The sequence below is a fragment of the Gallus gallus genome, chromosome 5 (assembly GCF_016699485.2).
Source record: "Gallus gallus isolate bGalGal1 chromosome 5, bGalGal1.mat.broiler.GRCg7b, whole genome shotgun sequence".
Taxonomy (NCBI): Eukaryota; Metazoa; Chordata; class Aves; order Galliformes; family Phasianidae; genus Gallus; species Gallus gallus.
The window spans coordinates 3763728-3786059 of NC_052536.1; the positions used below are offsets into that span (position 1 = coordinate 3763728).

General features: G+C 39.8%; 1 long non-coding RNA gene across 2 annotated transcripts in view; it reads right to left on the bottom strand.

Moving 5' to 3' along the window:
• Positions 1-22076, bottom strand: part of LOC107053348 — a 41847-nt gene extending 19771 nt beyond the window's left edge. The window contains exons 1-3 of one of the 2 annotated variants that reach the window (XR_003075337.3): positions 21809-22076; positions 4727-4869; positions 525-641 (exon numbers count right to left, since the gene is read on the bottom strand). This is a non-coding gene — a long non-coding RNA (uncharacterized LOC107053348). Of the gene's footprint in view, positions 1-524; positions 642-4726; positions 4870-10326; positions 10484-21808 lie in introns of those variants that run through there. The other variant, XR_005860564.1, reaches the window with a different exon arrangement.
• Between the last annotated feature and the right edge of the window lie 256 nt (positions 22077-22332).

Consider the following 22332-nt stretch of genomic DNA (forward strand, 5'->3'; position numbering starts at 1 on the left):
TGTATGCAACAGAAAGGGCAGAGGAAGCAGGAAAGACAGACACTATGTACAGCTTACGAGAAAGAGTCATGTTTGGTCTGATCCAAACATGCGTAAGTGAGGGCTGCCTCAATACAGAGTCACAAAAAAATAGGGAAAGAAAAAGCTCACCAAGTCATCTGGTTTACACCACTGCCCCAGGCAGGATTATCTATTCCTATATCATTCATAAGATGTTTGTCTAACATCTTTTTAAAGACCTCCAAAGACAGAAACACCAACATCTTATTATCCTGTTAGAAAGCTTTTTCCTATTGTTTAACCTGCATCTTTCTTCCTGTAGAGTAAGATCAAAACATTCTATCACATAAGCTTTTTGGAAAGACTATTCCTGTCTAGTCTTTTTAGGAAAGACTATTTCTGTCCTGCATACTTCAAGATACTTAAGGTAGTTTGATTCTACTTTCTGCATATTTAAGGATTATCCCTGTGTTATCTGAAGTCTTCTCTTTTAAAAGCTGAACCACCTCATTAGCAATTCTTACCTCCTCGGTCATATTTGAGACCTCTTATTATACTCCATGCTTCTCTTTGGAGTCTTTGCAACCAGTCCACATCTTCAACTGCAACACTAGATGAGTCCAGCTGATGTTTTTCCAATGCTGAAAATAGCAGAAAGGTGACATATATATATGATACATCTCAACACTTATATCAAGCAAGCTACATTCCTTTTTGTGCATTTTGGTATTCAAGATTGCACTCCATCTTTTTTTCACAACAGCATGACTTATTTTTGACTCATTCAACTCCTAGAAGAAAACTCCTCAACTTACAAAGTTATCTCCTTCCTCCTATGTTCTTCTTATACCCAGCTGTCCATCTCATTGAGCAACTTTCATAGAAACTCCTAACTCAGATCCTGAGTAGCAAATTCCAATCAACAGATTATTTAAAATAGAGGAAGGAGATTTAGCTCCCATGGAGCATGCTCATCTTTCAGTATGGCGTTCTATGAACAATTAGAAATTATAGAAATAAACTCCTCTGTTTCCCTTTGGCCTGTGCAATTTATTTAAAAAAAAAAATCAAAATGAAAACATTAGAGCATAACAATAATTCTAAATAAACTATAAAACATCAGCCAGCCTCCATTGTTCATTATAATCATAATTGGCTTGTAAGATTTTAGAGAAGATCATATCAGCTATTTTGCATGATGCTAAACATATGTGGTTAGTGTTATTAAGTGACAAATCTGATTATCAGCTGTGAGCACAGAAACTGATTTTTAGCTGAAGAAACCTTGCAATGAAATTCCCCTGCTAAGTAACCTGCACAGAGATATTTTCAGCATATGCTGTGTTTAAGACTGCCATTCACATTACCATTAATTGTGCAGTGTATGGTACAATGTAGACAAATCCTTTATTTAGAGTGCTCTGTTAATAGCACGGTGCAGAGAGCAGCCCTTCTCAAGGCTCTGAGCATGGGATGTGTGGGCTGCAGTATCAGTATCGTGGCCAAATCAAAGCTGACTAATTCATTATAACTACAATTGGGCTATTACATATTCAAGAGTTTCAGTTACCAGAACATAACGTCTAAGTTTCTGTATGTATTTCCCAGTCTATACAATTACATATACATTCTACTTGCTAAATACTAAACAGTTCTGCCTGTCACTACACATATTTGGTACATACATGACCTGAGGGATGGTAGCATTGCTGTTAGCGGTCAGGGCAGCCAGCAACCAGGGGAATCAGGCACAAAGGCTTGGAATGCTGCCTGCTAGAGACTTCTCAGCTCTTCCAGCACCAGGCCCCATGCTAGCCATCAGACATCCCTGTGAGAGTGGCATCACTCAGTACCCTGAGAAAGATTCAGTAACTACATAGATGAGTAGGAATTTATATTGCCAAACATAGTGTTTCTGGAACTCCTTCTTGCAAGTGATCTCACCATCCTAGTTGCTGTTTGTCTTGATAGATTTCAGACACACAGGGGAGGCTTATGAAAATTTTCTTCTGAACCATGTCTGTTCCCTCTTTATGAGAATACTCTGAGCATCTGAGTCTCCAACTGCAGAAACCATCCCTAACTTGCACAGACCAAGGGTTGCTATCAGGCTTAAAGAAAAACACATGCTCCAGTCTGATCTAAACCACCAAGCATATTTGCTTGCTTACTACAATGTTCAGTGAAGTCCAACTGGCATCACATTAAGTTAGAATTTCAGTTCAGTTTTCCACCAACTGCTCAAAAGTTAAGCAGGCTTCTCCTGAGTACTTACAGGCGCTCCCAAGCCCCTGACCAATGGTACTTGTGCAGCACTGCTGGATTACTCAGCAACACTCTCTGTGCAGGATTAGATAAGATGCAAGATTTTGCCATGCCTACCTCACCCTGTTTTTTTTGTTAGTGACTTTAAGACCTTGTCTCTACATGAAAGATATACCTATAAAACAACAGTGTGCTTGAGGTAGAGCTCAGATCAGCACCTGTGTTCACAAGGACAACCGCAATATCTGAAGAGTTGTGTCCCTTGACAAGCATAACTCAGCAGACATTTCAGCATAGACCAGGCCAACTACACATCCAAGCTGTAAAGCATGGGAGAAATCTATGCAATCATTCATCCCATTCTCACTAACAGAGGCTTGAGTCCCGTAGAAAAAATTCTTACCTACCTTGCAAGGGCACTGCTAATTGGAGTAACAGCCCAATTGGAAAACTAATACCTGTCCCTTTCTACTTCGCCTTAAGTGTATGCAATTAGGGCTGAACACTGGCACATTTTCCAAATCACACTTCCAAATTACAGTTAGCAGCCTCTTGTAACTTCTTGGAGACCCATAAAAAGATACTTTTATTCTTTTCAGTAATCAAGCTATTACAGTGATTATTTTGGCTGAAGAAATAGGAAGTCCTGTACTTGATTGTGCACTTCAAAATTAGGAAGGTCCTTTTGTGTGAGCATTTACACCACTCATAACAAGACAAATATGAATAGATACTCCTAGAAGTCTTTAGAGATAGTTGGGCTCCACAGGTGCTTACTACCTTATTTGATTTTTATTACAATGGCACCTTGCAAATGACAGGCAGTCACAGGAGCCAGAAACGCACAGGAAGCCTGCAGCTAATCAGACAGCTGACAGTATGCCTGGATTCTTGATGGTAGGACTGCCAGTAAGTACTATTTTCTAAACCAACATTTCCCAGCTGTTTTATATTGCAGGTATATTGCATTGCCATGGGTGAAACAGCAGAGAATGTGCACTTCCCAGTGTATTGCACATTTACAGTCTTCTTTCTGATTTTGTCACTGCTCCTGTGCAATATACGCATTGAAAATTTGAGTATTGAGATAGTTTCACTGGAAATTTAGCTTTTAAGAACAATATTTCCTGTGGGTCTGTTTTTGATTCAGAAGTGATGTGAAAAGCTCTAAGTCTTCAGTGTGCTGCATTGTTTTTGTACCTATTTTTCTTTCCTCTACAGCAGATTTCAGGAATTTGTTGCTGCCTTATTAGAGGTTATTTGAACAGAGCATCATAGGTGAATGTTATTGGCATATCTTGACACATTTCAAGACTTTATTTGCCACCAGGAGGTGCAAATGGTCTTCTCAACAGCACCACTTTGGTGCTCATTATAATTACCAGTTTCATTCAAGGTGGAAGCAACCTTCTCTATTATTTCACTAGTATTTTTTTCCCAATTGCTCACCCTGGACCCTTTCCTACTCGCTGGTGATGACATCTTTCAAAGTCCTCACCAAATACAGTTTTCTAGCCTGTCTTCAATTCAATTCTCTGTGAGTCAGCTCTGTGTTGCTGTTGTTGCTGTCAGAAATATTGGTAGTTCTTACACACTGGAAAACTACTTTTACCATATCATGGCAGTAACAACAGATTAGTTCTATGGGGCTTTATTATCATCCTTTAAACAGTATGGCTGGACTGTACAGTTGGTCCTGTTGAGAGTTTACTGCAAGCCACACAGTGAAAGCCAAGAACATAACAAGTGCCTGGGATCCACTTTTCAAATAAATGCACAGCCAGAGCTGGTCACAGCCCCAAAATTAATAGCAGGTAAAAAGGGAAAGAGCACTGTCCTTCTCACCTCATGCAGATATGAAAGTGTTATGGACAGGTGGAGTTTCTCTCCTACCACATGTACATTCAAACCCAAATTTAAATTTAGCCCTTATGAGAACTGGCATCTGAATTGAACCCAAAGCTAAGAGGAGGAACTTCTTCCATTCAGGAACAGCCAAATACATAAGATATAACCACAGGGTGATAGCAGGCTTTCAAGATTAGTAAGTCTCATTGGACTTCTGGTAAAGATAGCAGAATTTTTAGCTGGTTTCCACACTTCTAACTGTGAGATCTTAAGTCAGCAGCTCAGAGCTGAATCTAGGAAGCTCCTTGACACTAACTTCTTTCCAAGCAACTTTATCTTAACCCTTTAAACACAAACATACATGCACATACAATCAATAGGCAGTATAATAACAAGTCTGCAAGACAATCAGCACTACTAAAACAGCCAGTCCCGGTGCTAATCCATGCCCCACCCTACCAGAGCAGCCTGGCCTCTAACCCTCCGCTGCTATTTCTCCCTGCAGAAGTAGGTAGGGTTACCTAGATAGCCCCTCTGCTTTAGGAGGAAAGTAACAGAGAGTTAGAAGTAGGCCATGCGTCACTGCCTCCCCACAAGGAAGACAGCACTGTACCTTGTTTTCCCCTGCAAAGCTGCTGGGCTTATGCTCCTTAGGAAAGAAAGGGCACCAGGAGGAGGACCAAAATCTCAGGGTCTCACAGACCACAAGCTACAGCCTCCAGAGTGATGTCCTGGCTTCCCCATGAGACCAGTGCTCTGTTAACAAGAGGAGAGAGGAAAAAAGATTAGAGAAGTCAAAAGTTCATCGACATTTATATAGAGAACATGGTAATGATTAGCTTGCATCAAGAGAACTGCAGAACTTTTTTTACTCCTGTTTAATATTCTTCAAGTCAGGTGCATGTTTTCTCTGCAGCTCAGAAGTTGGCCAAGTGAGGCAGCATTTGAAATTTCTTTGTTGTCTCAGAAATAAAAAAAATGAAAAACCTCAGGAAAGGTTCTCAGTCTCAATGTGCAGGTAACTTTCTTTGGGTTAAAATACTAAAGGGATATTTCCATGGCAATCCCATAGTTGCACTAATGGCTATGCACCGACCCAGTCCAGTCTCTACAAACAGCAACATATCTAGCCCTGTAGTTAGAATCATAGTATCATGCAATTTCCCTGCAATGAACAGGGACACCATAGCTAAGATCAGGTTGCCCAGGGCCTTATCCAGCCCTGCCTTGAAAGTCTCCAGGGACAGGGTATCAAACACAACACTGTTAGCAATCTGGGCCTCATTTCTGAGCCTAGCATATGATCCATGTCAATACTCAGACTGAGGAGAAAAAGAGGATTGAGATGCTCCAACAGTGCAGCGCACGTGCAGCTTGGAGACATGGCAGTGAAGAGAATGCAAAGGGTTTATCTGCTCTGCATACACCAATTGCCAGTGCCAAGGACAATCTAGAAAACTGTAAACTGACAGAAAGCTTAATTTCCTCTTCACTGACAAGCAGATACACTGACACAAAAACATGCCTCTCATTAGCTCCACAGTTATTTTAACAGTAAATCTTGAATTATCAAAGACTATGACAGCATCATTGAGTATAAAGTAATCTAAATTCACTTATTTGCACCCTCCAGCAGACTCTAAGTACAAAATTGCAGGGTACTTTTTATTCCTAAATATGGCCTCTAATTGAAAAAACAATTATTTTCTAGTGCAGAGATTACTGTCTGGTGCTCAACTGGGAAGGAATTAAATAGGATCTGAAAAATAGTTAATTAGAACGGCATGCTGTGGTTAGCAGTTCTAGTTCCTGTTTGCCCAAGTTTTATAGCAATACTGAGAATCAAGAACATCAACAACTGCTGACAAATTATTTCTGGAATATCTTTTATTATCTGTTGTGCCATGTTCTGAGATCTCTCAAGTCAAGGGGATTTTTCCTGGTGACTCTAAGGGTAAATCACATGAGCACAAGGGGGTAATCAATTAATGTACTGTACATGATCTGCAAAACACAGAGACAATATGGAAACATCATTAAGTAGCATACAAATCATTTAAAAAGATATTCCTTTGTTCCTTCCGTGGATAAGAGGTTTGTGAGAGTTCTCAAGCCAAAAAACACAGAAGCAATTTAGCAATAGATGAAGGTGACCAAAACACACACCACTGGCTGACCTTCAGCAAGACCAGCCATAGTAATGGAAGTGTTTCACTAAAACATAGGTGACACATTTCCACCAGGCTTCTGTCTGAGGATACATAGCTTAAGAGTACTAATCCGTCCATGTCAGTTTAATAGTATCTCAACAGTGAGCTAAGTGCTTCTAACAAGAAATTTCTAGATACGTGTTTGAGTTAATCATAGAGGCAGCTTAAAGTGAGAGAAAAGGGGGAGATGGATAGAAGGTGGAAGCAGGGTTGTGTGTCCTGGGAGGAATACAGGGCTGTTGTCTGCGTGTGTAGAGATAGGATTAGGTAGCCAAGGCACAGACGGAGCTGAACTGGGCGAGGGATGCAAAAGATAACAAGAAGGCATTCTACAGGTACATAAGCAGAAGGAGACGGGCCAAGGAGAATGTTCCCCTCTGATGAAAGGCAATGGGGAGCTGGCTTCCTCAGACATAGAAAAAGCTGAAGTACTCAATGAGTGCTTTGCCTCAGTATTCATGGGTGGTCAGGCTTCCCGTGTCTGCCAGGACCACGAGCCTCTAGGTGAGGGTGCACGGAGTGGTTTTTGTCCCACTGTAACGGTTGAACAAGTCCAAGTCCTCCTCCTGACACTGAACATGTGTAAGTCCACGGGGCCAGACGATATCCATCCTAGGGTTGTGAAAGAGATGGCTAATGTGGTTGCTGAGCTGCTCTCCATCATATTTGAAAATTCATGGCTGCCTAGTGAAGTCCCCGGTGACTGGAAAAAGGGAAACATTACTCCCATTTTTAAGAAAGGGAAAAAGGAATACCCTGGGAACTACAGGCCAGTGAGCCTCACCTCTGTGCCTAGGAAGATCATGGAGCAGATCCTCCTAGAAGCTATGTTAAGGCACATACAAGATAAAGAGGTGATCCAAGACAGCCAGCATGGCTTCACCACGGGCAGATTGTGCCTGACCAATCTGGTGGCCTTCTATGATGGAGTGACTGCTTCGGTGGATGTCATCTACCTGGACTTCTGCAAAGCCTGTGACATGGTCCCTCACCTCATCCTTCTCTCTAAATTGGAGAGGTATGGATTTGAAGGATGGACTGTTCAGTGAATTAGGAATTGGCTGGCTGGATGCAGCCAAAGTGTTGTGATCAATTGTTCTGTGTCAGGGTGGAGGCCGGTCACAAGCACTGTCCCTCAGGGGTTGGTCTTGGGACTGGTGCTCTTCAACATCTTCATCAATGACATAGATAATGGCATCAAGTGCATCCTCAGCACGTTTGCTGATAGCACCAAGCTGAGCAGTGCAGTCGATATGTTGGGAAGAAGGGAAGCCATCCAGAGGGACCTGGACAGGTTGCAGAAGAGGGCCCATGAGAACCTAATGAGGTTCAATAAGTCCAAGTGCAGGGTGCTGCACTTGAGTCAGGGCAACCCCAGGTACTTATACAAACTGGGGGAAGATCTCCTTGAGAGCAGCCCTGTGGAGAAGGACTTGGGAGTCCTGATAGACAAGAAGCTGGACACGAGCTTGGCGACCCTGCACATAGCAGAGGGGTTGAAACTCTATGGTCATTGTGGTCCTTTTCAACCCAGGCCATCCTATGATTCTATGATAGAGACAATATTCTAGCAATAATTTTGATAAGTAGTTAGAATTAACACAGCAATAACATACATTAGTTTTTACTGGAAGAATGAAACAATATTCAGTTTCCTAATTCAGGGACAGATTTACTCATTCACCCAACTCCATGTAATCTGCCAAGGATTTTCTAAGCATCCAAAAAAGAACATGCACACATAATGTGAGCCCAGGCTAAGCCTCACCTCAGCCCAGAAGAAATGAAACTGAGAAGTGCCTGCTTGGCCATTTTTACATGCACTCTAATCCTAAGGCAGGCCTATAGCAATTAGACAGATCAATACAATGGGAAACTGTGTTTCACCAGAAATGTAATGACAAAGTACTAGCATGATAGAAAGGGAAGAAGGTTGCTCACCCACATCAGAAGACTCTAGGCTCACAGGAGAAAACTCCACCAAGCATGGATCTCCAAGAAGAGAGCCTTTGCTAGTGGCAGTCAGCTTTTAAATGAGGTCTGAGAGAGGTGCAGCCAGGCTCCACCCCTTCTGGTTGCACAGATGAATTCCCTTCACCTGTGCTCCCAGGGCTGACTGGGTCCTTTCCCCAGGTGTTCAATCAGGGGTTCAGGCCATGACTCAAAAGTTCCCATACACAGGCCTTTGCCTGTAGCTGAACCAAAAAAAGCACGCCTACCCCCAAAGGCAATATGTAACCCTTATAGCATTTAAAATATTTACTCGCAGGGGAAACTCCTTTCCAAATTAGAAACCAAATAAAACATTGGGAACTTGACACCCATATAGTCTGGAACAAGACAGCAGCAACTCAACAGAAGGTATAACTTGAATCATTTGTGACTTTACAGATAACATCAGAAAAATATTCTTTTTAAAATATTGTGCTGAAAACAAACCACAAATGTTTAAAGTTGGCGACCACAATGATGGGTACATTTTGAAAACCAGAGCAGAATACGGTACTTGGTTCTTTTAATAACAGACAACATGTATCTAATCGCTAGCATCAGAGTCAAGCTTAACATTTCAAACCACAGCACCAAAGACAATAAAACTTCACATTCTAATGTGTCCTACTCAGCAGACTGTAGTGCTGCTTTATGCCCACCTCATCTGTTGTCATATCAACATTCTTCCTTATTACCAGCTTCTGCTTGAAACACCACTTTTTAAAATCAAACAATAATTCATATTTAGGTAATCATTCAGCTCTCTTAAGGGACTTTGCATAAGAAATCAAGCAGAAGAGGCAGGAAACCAGCATGAGTGAGCAAGGACCAGCTGGTCAAACTGAGGAAAAAGAAGAAAATGCAGAGGCAGTGGAAGCAGAGACATGTGACCTGAGAAGAATACAGGAATGTTGTCTGGATGTGCAGAGATGGAATCAGGAAAGCCAAGGCACAGATGGAACTAAACTTAGCAAGGGATGTGAAAAGAAACAAGAAGGGGTTCTACAGGTACACTGGTCAGAAGAGACAGGCAAAGGAGAGTGCACCCCCTCTGATAAATGGAAAAGGAGAATTGGTTATAATTGACACAGAGAAGGCTGAGATACGCAACAAGTTCTTTGCTTCAGTCTTCACTGCCAGTCAGGCTTCTCACACTTCTCACATCCCTGAATCTCTAGGTGGGTGTCAGGGGAGCAAAGTGCCTCTCTCTGAGAGCGGAGCAAGTCAGAGACCACCTCATAAGACTCAATATGTATAAGTCTATGGGGTCAGACAACATGCATCCAAGGTTCTCAAGGAATTGGCTGATGTGCTTGTCAAGCCACTCTCCATCCAGTTTGAAAAGACATGAGGCAGCAATGTGGTCTTGCAGCTTAGAAGGCCAACAGTATTCTGAGCTGCATTAACAGAGGGGTGGCAACAGGGAGAGGGAGCAGATTGTCCCCCTCTACTCAGCCCTTGTAAAGCCCCATCTGGAGTATTGCATCCAGGTCTGAGGCTCCCAACACAGGAAAGATTTAAAACTGTTGGAGTTAGTCCAGAGGAGGACCGTGAAGATGATCAGAGGGCTGAAGCAGCCCTCATAAAGAAAGGCTGAGGGAGCTGGGCTTGTTTATCTTGGAGAAGAAAAGACTCCAGGGAGACCGCATTGCGGCCTTCCAGTACTTGGATACATTCAAAGTCAGGCTGGATGAGGCTCTGAGCACTGTAATCTAGCTGTAGGTGCCCCTGTTTGTTGCAAAAGAGTTGGGCTAGATTACTTTTAATGATCCCTTCCAACTCAAATGATTCCTAGATTATCTACTTCCAACCCCCTGCCATGGGCAGAATTGCCAGCCACTAGATTAGGCTGCCCAGGGCCCCATACAACCTGGACTTGAATGCCTCCAAGGATGGCATCCACATCTTCAGTAGGCAGCCTGTGCCAGTACCTCACCACCCTCTGAGTAAAGAATTTTCACCTAACATTTAGCCTAACTCTCCCTCCTGTCATTTAGTATAAAATCATTACCCCTTGTCCAGTCACTATCAGAGCCTGTAGAAAGTCATTCCCCCTTCTGATTATGAGCTCCTCTCAGTACTGGAATTTTTTTACAATAAGGGTGGTGAGACACTGGAACAGGTTGCCTGGAGATGTGGAGAATGTACACAACAACTCCCACAGAAACATCACTGGGGAAATTGCATTTGAAACCTATACCTAACTGGCTTTCTTACAGAAGAAGCAGTTTAGTGATTTCATGGTATTCCCACTCCCCTTCTCTTTGTGTCAATATAAAGCTGGAGGGCAGTGTGATGAATACCACTGGCTGGCTGTACCATGCCTGCCTGTTTTTTTTTCATTAAGAAAGAGTAGAAGGGCTGTTAATCTCTGGAGAATGCAAAATAAAAGTTGCTGCTATCTGACAGGCTAGCAGCCTGTCTGCCTGCAAAAGCTGCTAATTCATACAATGCTTGCATGATGAAATATTACCAACTTTCGGTTTTCGTATATAGTTATAGATAATGCCATGTGTAAAATGAACTCACAGAAGACTCTGATAGATGGCTGGCAAACACTTGTCTTGTTGGCACTTATCAGTAAAGGCCATAAATACAGTTAAGAGTGAAAATGAGTCAGAATGAAAATATATTAGAGCTTGCCATAATTTCAGTGTTCAACTCAATTATTTTCTATTTACACCAGAGAGGAGACTACAGATGAGGCCTCTGGAGGTCAGTCAGAAAGGATTCCTGACTCTTTCCCAAGCTCCCTGTGTGATCTTGTCTAAGCTAGTTTTTTCTTCCATACCTCAAGCCTCTGTCTAGCTGTAAAATGCACCCTAAGTCTCTCTTGGCAAAACAGAAGTACAGTACTTAGGTCAGATTAACCAACTACACAAACTCCCAATAGAGAGCAGTGAGCTAGGGTTAGACCTGTTCTTTTTCTTAACAGGTCTTGGAAGTTGTAAGGAATCACCAGCTGAGCATGAATCAACCACATAATCTGAAAAATACTAACACCTCACTAGGACGCAAGCTGGAGCAGAACATGCCAAGTGTGCAGGAGTCCTTCATCTGCCAGCAGTGCCTCAGCTGAAGAACTGGCTTGTCACTTTGGGTACATTTTAGGGAAGATGAAGCACCAGAAAGACTTCTGAGTAAGACTAAAGAGGGAGACCAGAGGCCCAGAACAGACCCCCTACATGAAAGGCCTGAATTAATTGCTGTCACCTAGCCAAAAAGAAAAAGCAGGCTGAGGAAGGGAGGAGTAAAATAACAGTGTTCAAGGCTGTTGCAAGACGGAGCAAATAGTCTTTCAAATATCTTTGGTGGTTAGGAAAAGAAATAAAAAGTTTAAATTGCAATAACAGAAATTTATGTTTAAACATTATGGAAAAAAATTCTCTAATAGGAAGGGTGGTAAAGCACCAGAATAAATTGCCATGGGAAGCTGTGAAGTGTCTGCCTTTGGAGACCTTTAAGAACAACTTATGCAAGCATCTCTCAGGAATAACACAGGGATAGTTAATCTTGCCTTGGGGCAGCATGATAAAGCCTGATCTTTCAAAATCCATTCAGCCTGTGATTCTGTGATAGTATCTGTGCAGATGTCATGTGTTTGTACAGCACCTAGCCCTTTTCATTCTTCTTGAAAGACAAACGGTAATTACTAATTAGTTTTATAATCATTATATTTCAAAACACATAAGTTTTATGCAACTTATATATTACTCAAACTAACTTCATTTTCAACAAAAACAGTTTCTCTAGTTTCCCTGCTAAGAGTATCTGTTAGGAACAATTGTTCATTTTTCAGTACCAAATTTGCAAAATCAATTCACACAGCTTTAACCAATAGTGGGAAGAAAGATCATTACCGCTTTGCAGATAAAGTCTTTTTCATTTTCACATACTGGATACATATGCTGGAAAGAGGAAAATAAATACATAAACTTTCCTAAATTACCTATCCTGCTTAAAAACTAAACATAGCAAGGTCAACCTGAAATCAACCTGAAAATGACAGCACCATAACTCCAAATTAAATTGGGTGTTGATTCATGTGAGATTTATCATTAAAATGAAAAGAAAACCACTTCATTCTTAATATGTGTATTTCAACAACAGTTTAGGCTTTTATATTCTTATACTATTATCTCTGTTCAAGTCCTAAAGTTGTGTTTGCTCTCCTGGCAGCCTTATTTCATGTGCATGTAGAGGCAAACCCCCTGACTAGAACAAAAATGTTGCAATAAAACAGAAGAGTAGTCACGTTGCTAACAGGAAAATTCAGTGGCCATGTTATTTTCCCCTCACAGGTATTACTGGTTGTTTCTATTTAGTTATTTTTGTTATTAAACTGACACCAAAATCCCAGTAGGCAATAAATTTAACCACTGTTTCATCTGTTGAAGTCTCAGATACACCCTTATGCCTGGCAGCAAAGGATGTGATTCACTTCAGTTCTTGTCCTTTTAGGATTCTGTACTGTATCTGGATGTCTGCCTAGTGAAATAAAAACAATCAGAGCCCATCTCTGCTTCAGTGTAAATCTGACTAGAGAGCTGAATCCCATCAGACTTCCAAACTGGCATACCTTGCAGACTTACCAAGTAATGCAGTTTGACAGAGTGATCCACCATCAGCTTATAAAGGAGCCTAGATAAAGAACAATATGCAGATAGCGTGCCAGTTATACACTGATTTTCCAGATATTATGCTGGTCTACATATATTTTGCTATACTCCCATATTATGTGGGACAAATTCTTTTTTTTTTTTTTTAATGACTATTGAGATATTTCATATTAAGAAACAGTATTTTTCCTCCCCTAAGGCTGCAGAAGGGTCCCTATAAAGCAGCTTCTGATGTGACATTAAGTATAGAATGGAATGTTTCAGTTGCAAAGGCCCTACAAAAATCTATAAGTCCAACCACATGACCACTTCAGGGCTAACCAGAAGTTACAGCATATTATTGAGGGCATTATCCAAATGCCTCTTGAACACTGACAGGTACGGGGCACCAAACACCTTGCAAGGAAGCCTGTTCCAGTGTCTGACTACCCTCACAGTACAGAAATGTTTCCTAATACCCAGCCTGACCCAGCTTGTCCAGTAAGCCAATAAGAATCTACTGACAAACAGTATTAAAACCAAAGTTATTAAAGCTTTTTATACATTAGAATTCAGAAGGTAAATCACAACTAAATGCAATTTTAGTTAATACTGAATCAAGAACAAGGAAAGGAGAAGTTAGAGAGTACTTAGGTAGGTTAAATATGTTCAAGTCATGCTAACATAAACAAAAACCTGAGGAAGACTGGTGAAAGCCCAGAGCCCCCAGCAATTGTTTATCTGATGAAATCTATGGAGGACTAATAACATGCCAGAAGACTGCAGAAAGGAAAAAATGGTGACTGTACATACAAAGGAGCAGAAATAGTACAGCTGAGAATTTTCAGGCCTGACAGCATATTTCATTCATCAAAAAAATACTGGCATGTAATAATTAACTAATATATGTGTAAACACTGAAAATAAGTCCATAAGGGGCAGCTAGTGTGGTAGCAAGTTAAGAGAAAGTAATGTAATACTATTCTAGTTTTTCTCCATTATATTATATCAAGTCTTATGAGTATGCAGAGGCATAGATAACACAAAAGTTTATATTAGTAAAGATTTTGGTATATTCTTATAATCACACTGATTGCTTCCTAGATTAAAATGCAAAAGGTCAGGTACAAAAATGGTTAGAAAATAGAACACTTATCAAATACTTATATATGTATAATGTAAATGGAAGCTAGGATTCTCCCAGGGATGTCATGGGATTTTTACTACAACCATATGAATGACCAGGAGTAGGCAGCTAATAGTCAGGAGAATTGAGAGTGAGGCTATTAACTGATAAATGTCATGAAGATAAGGGGAGAATCAATACACTGGAGAGCAAACTTGATTCTACACAAGTAATATAACTGGTCTGTAAAGAAGAGGATGCTGTTCCATAATGACAAGTACACGGGAATAATTGGCCATTAAAATGGCTGACAGCTAATGGCTGGATGGCATGTTTGCATAAAGGGATGCAGTAGTGCTGTCAGCCTGAGTCAGCAGCTCATCCTCTGAAAAAAGTGTACGTCACAATGGGATGTACCGTCAGCCTGGAAGTAACATTTTCAGCCTACTTAGATGGAGCATTATGCCTAATTTTAGGGTGCTGCTTTTCAAGAAAGAAGAGGAGGTACTGGAACTGGCTGAAAGCATGGGCATAACATGGGCTGCTTAGCCTGCAGAAAGGAATACATAAGCCAAGCAGAATACTAAACAAAAAGATATTGCAGAAAGGACAGGAAACCTACTCTCAAGATATGTGATGTATGAAATTAATGGGGATTAAATTTCATGACAGAATACTCAAGAATTTATAAAATCAAATATTCTCAAGTTTGGGACAGTAGAAGTCAAGAATACATTGTCTAGAGAGAGTTCATCATTGTAGATGTCTAAGAATGAGCAGAAAAACATCTGTGAGATCTCAAGTATGAGTTGTCTGGCCTTGTATTGAGGTAGAAATTAAACAGTCTGTTGAGATCCCATTTAGTTTCATTTCCATGGCATTCAGTATTTTTAAACAGTAAAAAGACAAAAGCTCACAACTTCTATAAATCACACATGAGAGATGACATAATTCACTTTTATATGCTCAGAGTAGTGTTGCACAGTGTACACTTGGGCACTAGGAAGAAAGAAAAAGAAATAAACCAAAATCACTGGGACTTCTGTGGGAGAGTGACACTGGTTCTTTTAGAGTCATAAGGCATCGCAAAATGCAAACAAAAGAACAAAAATCTCCCAGATTGCAGGCTCCTATCCTAACCACCCGACTATCCTTCGAATGCACCCTACTGTAATCCTTTTCCAGAACTGTCTTCTACAGGTAGCTGTTCGAAGGCTTCTTTCCTTCCAATTATGAATTATTCACCAACAGAACATAATAACTTCTTCAGAGAACTAGTGTGTGTGGTGAAGAAAAGGTATAAATTAAGAAATTAAAAAAGGAAGGAAAGGAGTCCTCCAAAGACAAGACAGACAAGAGCAGCAAAGTGACACGAAGTGGAAAGTCAATGGGAAGACAAACAGTATGTTTTAACTAAAGCTGTTAATTCACTCTTCACATCTCCCACTCAAGTCATCAATCACAAAGTAAACTAAATAGAGCTGAGAGCACAGCTGCTTGCCTGCCACTGTAAATTAACCTTCTGTATATGGAGTACTGCTCCGGCAAGCTGGCATCTTCAGAGGAAAAAAACCTCAGCTAGAAAAATAAACAAATCAGGTACCACAATCCTCCTCCCTGTATTTTTTTCCCAACAAATATATGCTACTAAGTTTTAACCCCTTACTGCTTGCTAACTAAACCCAGTTGCTTTCTCTTCTCTTGTAAAATTCTTCCTCCTTAACAGTCAGAGCTGAGGAAAGAGGCAAAGGGAGAGATCCAGCATGAAGCAAGAAATGTTCTCTTTTTTAAGTCAGTTGCTTTGGACAAGCATTTTGACTGTAGAAACACTGCTTATAGAAGGACTGTTGAAAAGAAAACTTGACAGCAGCAAGTACTAAACAGAAAGCCATCTTAGTCAGCCATTGTGGAAAGCTGCAGGAAGAGTCAGTAAGTGTCAAAACTGGCCTGTCGCCCTGCTCTGTACTTTGGACAAAATGGCTGTGTATTGCAGTCTTTATTCATCTTCTAGACATAGGGGAATTCTAGACGGAAGGGAAATCTGTGTCTCTACAACAGCTGAAATTCCCACTTGGTCGTCAGGAGTGTTTGGGGTGTACCAAGGAAGAATAAGTATCTAGATGCATAGAAAGTCTTGCAAAGAGCAAAATTTGTTCTGTAAGGAATATCTGTCAGCTACTATGATGCATGTATTTTACATTTTTTCCAAGCCTGTGTTTACTTCTGTGTCAGATTAAATTATATAGATGTTATTGTTGGTCAGTGGCTCACAGATCCTGATGATGACGTGCAGGGATCTACCATGAATCTACATCTTACCTCTGTGCTACAAGACATACAGTGAAAGATTTTACCACTTACAGACCACTGGCTTGGCACTTTGGGTTCTGAACAGTATGTGCTGGTGCAGTGGATTTTGGAAGTCATGAGAAAGAAAAAGAGAAAATGCAGGAAAAATAGACTGCCTCCCCAAACCTTTTGAGCCTCTTGTCAGGCCTTCTGCAATTCAGAAGAACTTGACTTTCTTCCTGGCATCATTCCTGAGCAGCACTCTCTCCAACACTGTTTTATCTCTCTGATGAGTGTATACTCATACAAATTGAGCCATCTCTCCCTGCATATAAATACGCAAGGAAGATTTCCAGTTGAACTATTGTCTCCAAGAGCTACTAAAAGTAAAAGCAGCATGGATTAAAAGCAGACATAAACTCTAAGGAAAATATGGCAACAATGATAGTTAGGTCTGGAAGTTTGAGGAGGTGCTCTATATTGCTTCATGAGCAAGACAGCAAGGCTTCCAGGTAGAGTAATAATAAATTAAAGTAAGCATAGCCTTTGAGACAGAAACTACCATTCAGAATGTAAAGTATTATATTTGCTTTATGCCTTAAAATCGTACTGAAACTATATAGTTTTGAATAAGAAAGAGTGGATCATATCTAACTCCCATTACATACAAAATGGGCATGTACTGTACAGTTCTTTTTTTTTAATTTAAAATCATGTAACTTCAGGGTATATTTTGGGGCATGTTTAGACAATAGCATGCATAAAGTTTGACAAATGCTGGATCAAAATTAATTGTAGACCTTTTGTAAGAACAGAATAGTGCATAAATACTTATTCTAAACTTCAGCAGCATTGCAGTGAAAAGATATGGAAATCACAACATATGATTTAAAGAAGAAACAAAATCACAGAGGAAGAGTAAAGTAAGGCTTTTGTTGGCTATGAATGTGGCTCAGACTGCCCTAGAAATACTATTTTATGACACAAGAGAAGTTAATCACATATTCCCAAATATAAATGCCATCATTAGCAGTATGTTGGGTACAACTGTAAATCTATGTAGTGAGATGCAAATGCAATTTCTGAAGAAGTGTGGAGATTACCTTCCCAGATGGTGTTGTGTTCCATCTTTAACCCAAGAAATGCTACAGAACACATATGCAGCAACATTTCTCAGTTTGTGTGATACCATACAGTTACTTATTTTAGAGGGTGCTTCACAAGCTATTATTTTAGAGTCTCACCTAACAAGTTTCAAAGTTAGAATACTACCGGAAGAAAACAGCAAGGCAGAGAAGACCTGGTTTGAGTAAAATGGCTAAACTTCTGGGAGGCAGGTAGTGTTAAAAGGATGAAATCCTGACTTCACTGAAGTCAGGGTTAGTAAGAGAGGGAGTACAGCATCTAATTATATCTGTAATTAGGAGGTTACTTTTCATACCTCTGAGAATCCTGGAATGGGTTATTAACAAAAAACATATTGAATCCAAATCAACTTAGAAACTCCACCAGCTTTCTTGAGGCTAACATCAGGCCTTTCCATTCCTGTTCTGTCACACAGCTTGCTTTGGCTAACCTCAGTTCTATGTGCTTAATCAGAAATAGGCAATTCCTGCCATGTTTTTGTTTGTTTGGCTTTTCCTGTGAGTGATTAGAGTATCTTTGTAACTACTTACATTACAGATTAAGTACCACCTGCAGGTGGGCTGAAGTAATCACATTCTGCTGAATGTTTATTAAAATAGTAATTGCTTTCATTTCCTTATGTACACAGTGCACACACTATTTGTTGTATAAAATTACATTAAAATAAGTAGAAGTATAAACCTTTACAGACATGGAAAACCTCACTTAGTCTTCAGCTCAACTGCACATAGCAATTGTAGATAGAAACAGCTCGTTATTACAGAAGCTGGTATCCTTGAATAATTTTAATTACTTTGAAAACCTTTTGCCAGTACTTTACAAATAGATATCAGCATTTGGGATGCCTAGGAAGCTGTATTTGCACAAATGCTGAATTAATCTGGTGCTCAGGGAAGATATTCAATGTCTGTCACAGTTAGGGCTTACCATGTTCTTTCTAGTACATGACCAAAAAACTTCAGTAGTCCAAGTCTCCTTTTTGCATGGTGATGTGCAGTCTCCTGATGGATGCAACCTGACCAGAGCTCCGAAGTGCCTGCACTCCATCACTCCCAGTCCCAGTGATCCTCCATCTAAACAGCCTCTTTTTTTTTTTCTTTAGACAACTGCCCTCCTTGTCAGAGATATTATCTGGCTAGTAGAAGAATGCCAGATGCTTTGAGTTCATGCAGACCTATACACTCACAAAGTCCTATGCTGATTAGAGCAAATAAGTCATGTTGTACAGTTTATGCAAGCAGAAGTTGCACAATAGAAGGTAGATGCATTACAATGGCCAGGTACTAAACGGAATCTACTCCATTCCCCTTGTCTGATTATGCCCCTCAAAACTGAATGATGGGTTTTTATGTATCTAATTCCCTTCATCGGTGGCAATATAATTTCCAGTGTTGGTTGTTGGTTTTGACAATATAACAGGGTCGTTGTGATATCATATAATATGATGTCTCACTGAGCTTCTCATGTGGGAGATACCCCTGCTAAGCAAAACAAAGCTCATAGGCAATGCATGGCTGAGAAGGTAATAGCTGAAAAGCCATTACATGAGGACACAGATCTTGTCCTAAGGAAATTAATTTATTCTTGGGAATCACTTCTCCCAGTTTCAAATGCAGCAAGCCCTGAGCCCACAGTACCACACCACTGATACCAACAGAGCAGAAACTAGCATGGAAAAAAACATCAATGCTTCTATTCATGCGTACCTATGTCTCAGAAAACTGAGGTGGAGTGCATCTACCTCACATCTCCATAACAAGCAAGAAACAGGTATTCAGACAGCTTTCTGGAGCTGGTGAGTGGGTCCAAAAAGGACACCACTACTCAATTGCTTGTCATCTCTGATTCAGGAGTTTTTTGTTAAGAAAAAAAATGTACCATTAGTTCTTTAGTCCCGTGTCATTACCACTCTTTTGTTAGATTGCCTGTTACTAAAATTTCAACATTAACTAAACAGTACTAGATTTATCTTGAAACAGATTTTCAAGATCATTTAAATCATTGGAACCCTCATAAGCCAACAAGACAGATAAGATTGAAACATCCTCCCTAGAAAAGAGAAAATGAGACAGTTACTGAAAGATTTCTAGTATATCTACAAACTAAAAAGTGCTTTAGACTCATCAGTCTCAGATACAAACATGCACAGTCTTGACTTACCCAACAATATAACCACCAGAGAATTGCTCACACAGTGTGCATGTGTGTATAAGTAAATGTCGTAGATATATAAAGGTAGCAACAATTTAAGAAAGTTATGACCATGGTGGTTTATAAACTACATGTAAAATGACAATGACAGTAATATATAACCTTCATGGCATACTTGGAAACCACTTAAAACAAGCATATTCATTAAACCCAACTTCACTGCCTATTAGAAGTACTTAAGTCTCAATCAAGTGATTTTAAGTAGTTTAGAAAATCAAAGTTATAAACATCTGAAATAAGAGATCTGATCATTGTACAGACCTCAAGGTTGTGGTCATGGTCAGTAAGCACCTGCAATTCAGACTACAAAACATCTGTGCACAACTCATGGTAAACTATCAAATAGAAATAAGAGCCTTTGTGTCAGCAGACAACCTATTACCTGCCTTTGTTTCAGATGCTGTTATTTTTTTTCTGATCAGGTTATTGTTAATTTGGAGAACCCTTGTAACCAGATATCACTAAGAAGTTCTTCTATGCTTTATACTTTTGACTGGTCTTTCTCTAGAGAAACACTTACCCACCAGCCACTATAAGGGGCTGGGGATTGTACTCGGGATCCCACTTCCTATTCCGCACCAACTGGGGAGGAACCACATCCAAAATTCTGCTTGTGTGATGCAGTCAGCTGAAGTTGCTAAGCACAACATCCTTGGTTGAAGGAACCACTGGCTTCCCAAACATCTTGAAAATTACTAAAAATTAAATTAAACTGTAAAGCTTGGATAAAACATTTTGATTTGATTTGCCAAATTAGTCTTTATAATGAGCCACTTAAATTCCTTTGTAATGCTAATTCTTCAAGAGCCAAGAATTGCTGTTTCTCAAAATAGGCTTAGGAAAATTTGGAACTCATCTTGATTTTTGGAAGTGAACATGGCTGGCATAGCATGGCAATCATTATTTTAAAAATGCGGTCTGTAAGTAGGCATCTAAACATGGTATTTTCTTGCATATTAAATGCCAACATTTGGTTTGGAATCAATTCACAACATGCTTGTGAATGCAGACCATACAATGATGCCAATGTATAGCATGAATTCATCTCTGTGCACTATTAGAAGAGCAGAGAATAATTTTACATAAAAGGTGTCTACATCTGGTACTGTTCATAAACACTTTCCACTTTTCCCATTCAAAATAAAAATAGCAACATAAGAAAATCTGGGAATCTTCCAAGAATTTCTGTGAATTACAGGAGAAAGAAAGTTCCAGCAATTATGGAGATTTGCCATGGACATTTGCATACTTATCCCAGCAAATGTGTGATGGTTTCATAGTAAATTGCAAACATGTCATGTGCACTGATCGAGAGGTTGTTATGTTCAGGAACAGACCCAGGGATCCTAACATACCTGGTGAAGACAAAATCTCTCAGGGACAACTTGGAGGTGCACTCTGAAGGGTATTGTGAGCCCTCTGCTTCCCAAAATTCTTCATATGACAGGAACTTTTTTAGGCCACACACAGTGGAGAACTGGAGGATCTTCCTCTAAAATCATCTATCCCTTTCCCAGCAGAGAGCAACACTTGTCTAACAACTTTGTGAGTACAGCTGCAAAGGAGCATAAAACTGACCAGAACTAAATCCTTGAAAAGAGAGATCATTATGAGAAAGAAATGTTATCATCAGTTTTCTGGTAGTTTGCAATAGAAATCATCATCCATCATGAAGAGATGTAATTATGAAGAAGACTAAAATAAACAGTCACTCGTCATAGAATATATGTGTGCACAAATACTTGGAAAATATTAATTGTGTTTTAGCCAAACTACTCATTCAGACTCACCTTTGCATTTATGACAGGGTGACTTTTCTGTGCCGCTAAACAAAATGTATTTCTTCTGCCTACATTTTTTGTAAAAAATTCACATTTTTCTGGAGCCCACTTATATGAAAACTTAATTCCACATCTGAACTTAGCAGTCACCAAAAGAGGCAATCTCTTCATCCGATAGTAAAACAAATTAAATGAATGTAAGTTTCCACCCCAGAATGCTATATTCTTCCATTTAGTAATAACATTCTCATTTCTTGAACTACTTTCAGTTCAAGAGGACATGAAGCTTAAACAATGTGATTACTTTTTTAAGTAATATTTCCTAATGTCATCAGTGTTTACCTTAAATGTAAACGTTCTCCATTCATTCCCTGGCACACTGATGTAGTGCTGATGGAGTGTGTTAGAATTCCCTGAGCAGTTTATCACACAGTGAAATTTTACAGATTGTCCTACAGTTTAGTGCTCAAAACAAAACAAACAAAACAAAACAAACAAACAAACAAAAAACTCACAACAGTAACAACAGAAAATGCAGAAATCCAGATTCTAGTACTTCCATTAAGAAGACGCGTGAAACCACTGTGCTTGCTTCTGTTGTGATAAGCTTAAAGCTGCACCTCCCAACATGTATTTGCAAGTACTCGAACAATTCTTACAGCACTATCTGTTTGTCCAAAATAAAACCACCGGTTTGAAGAAAGAGTACATCCAAAGACAGTATGTTGTAATTTTAAATGTCAAAAAATGTTGAAAAAAAAAAAGTTCTAAAGTCACCTGTGATATTTGATACTCTATTCTCATGTTTCTCTTAATTTGTTTATGTAACACCGCTGCAAGCTGCTGAACAGGAATGGCTGCATTTT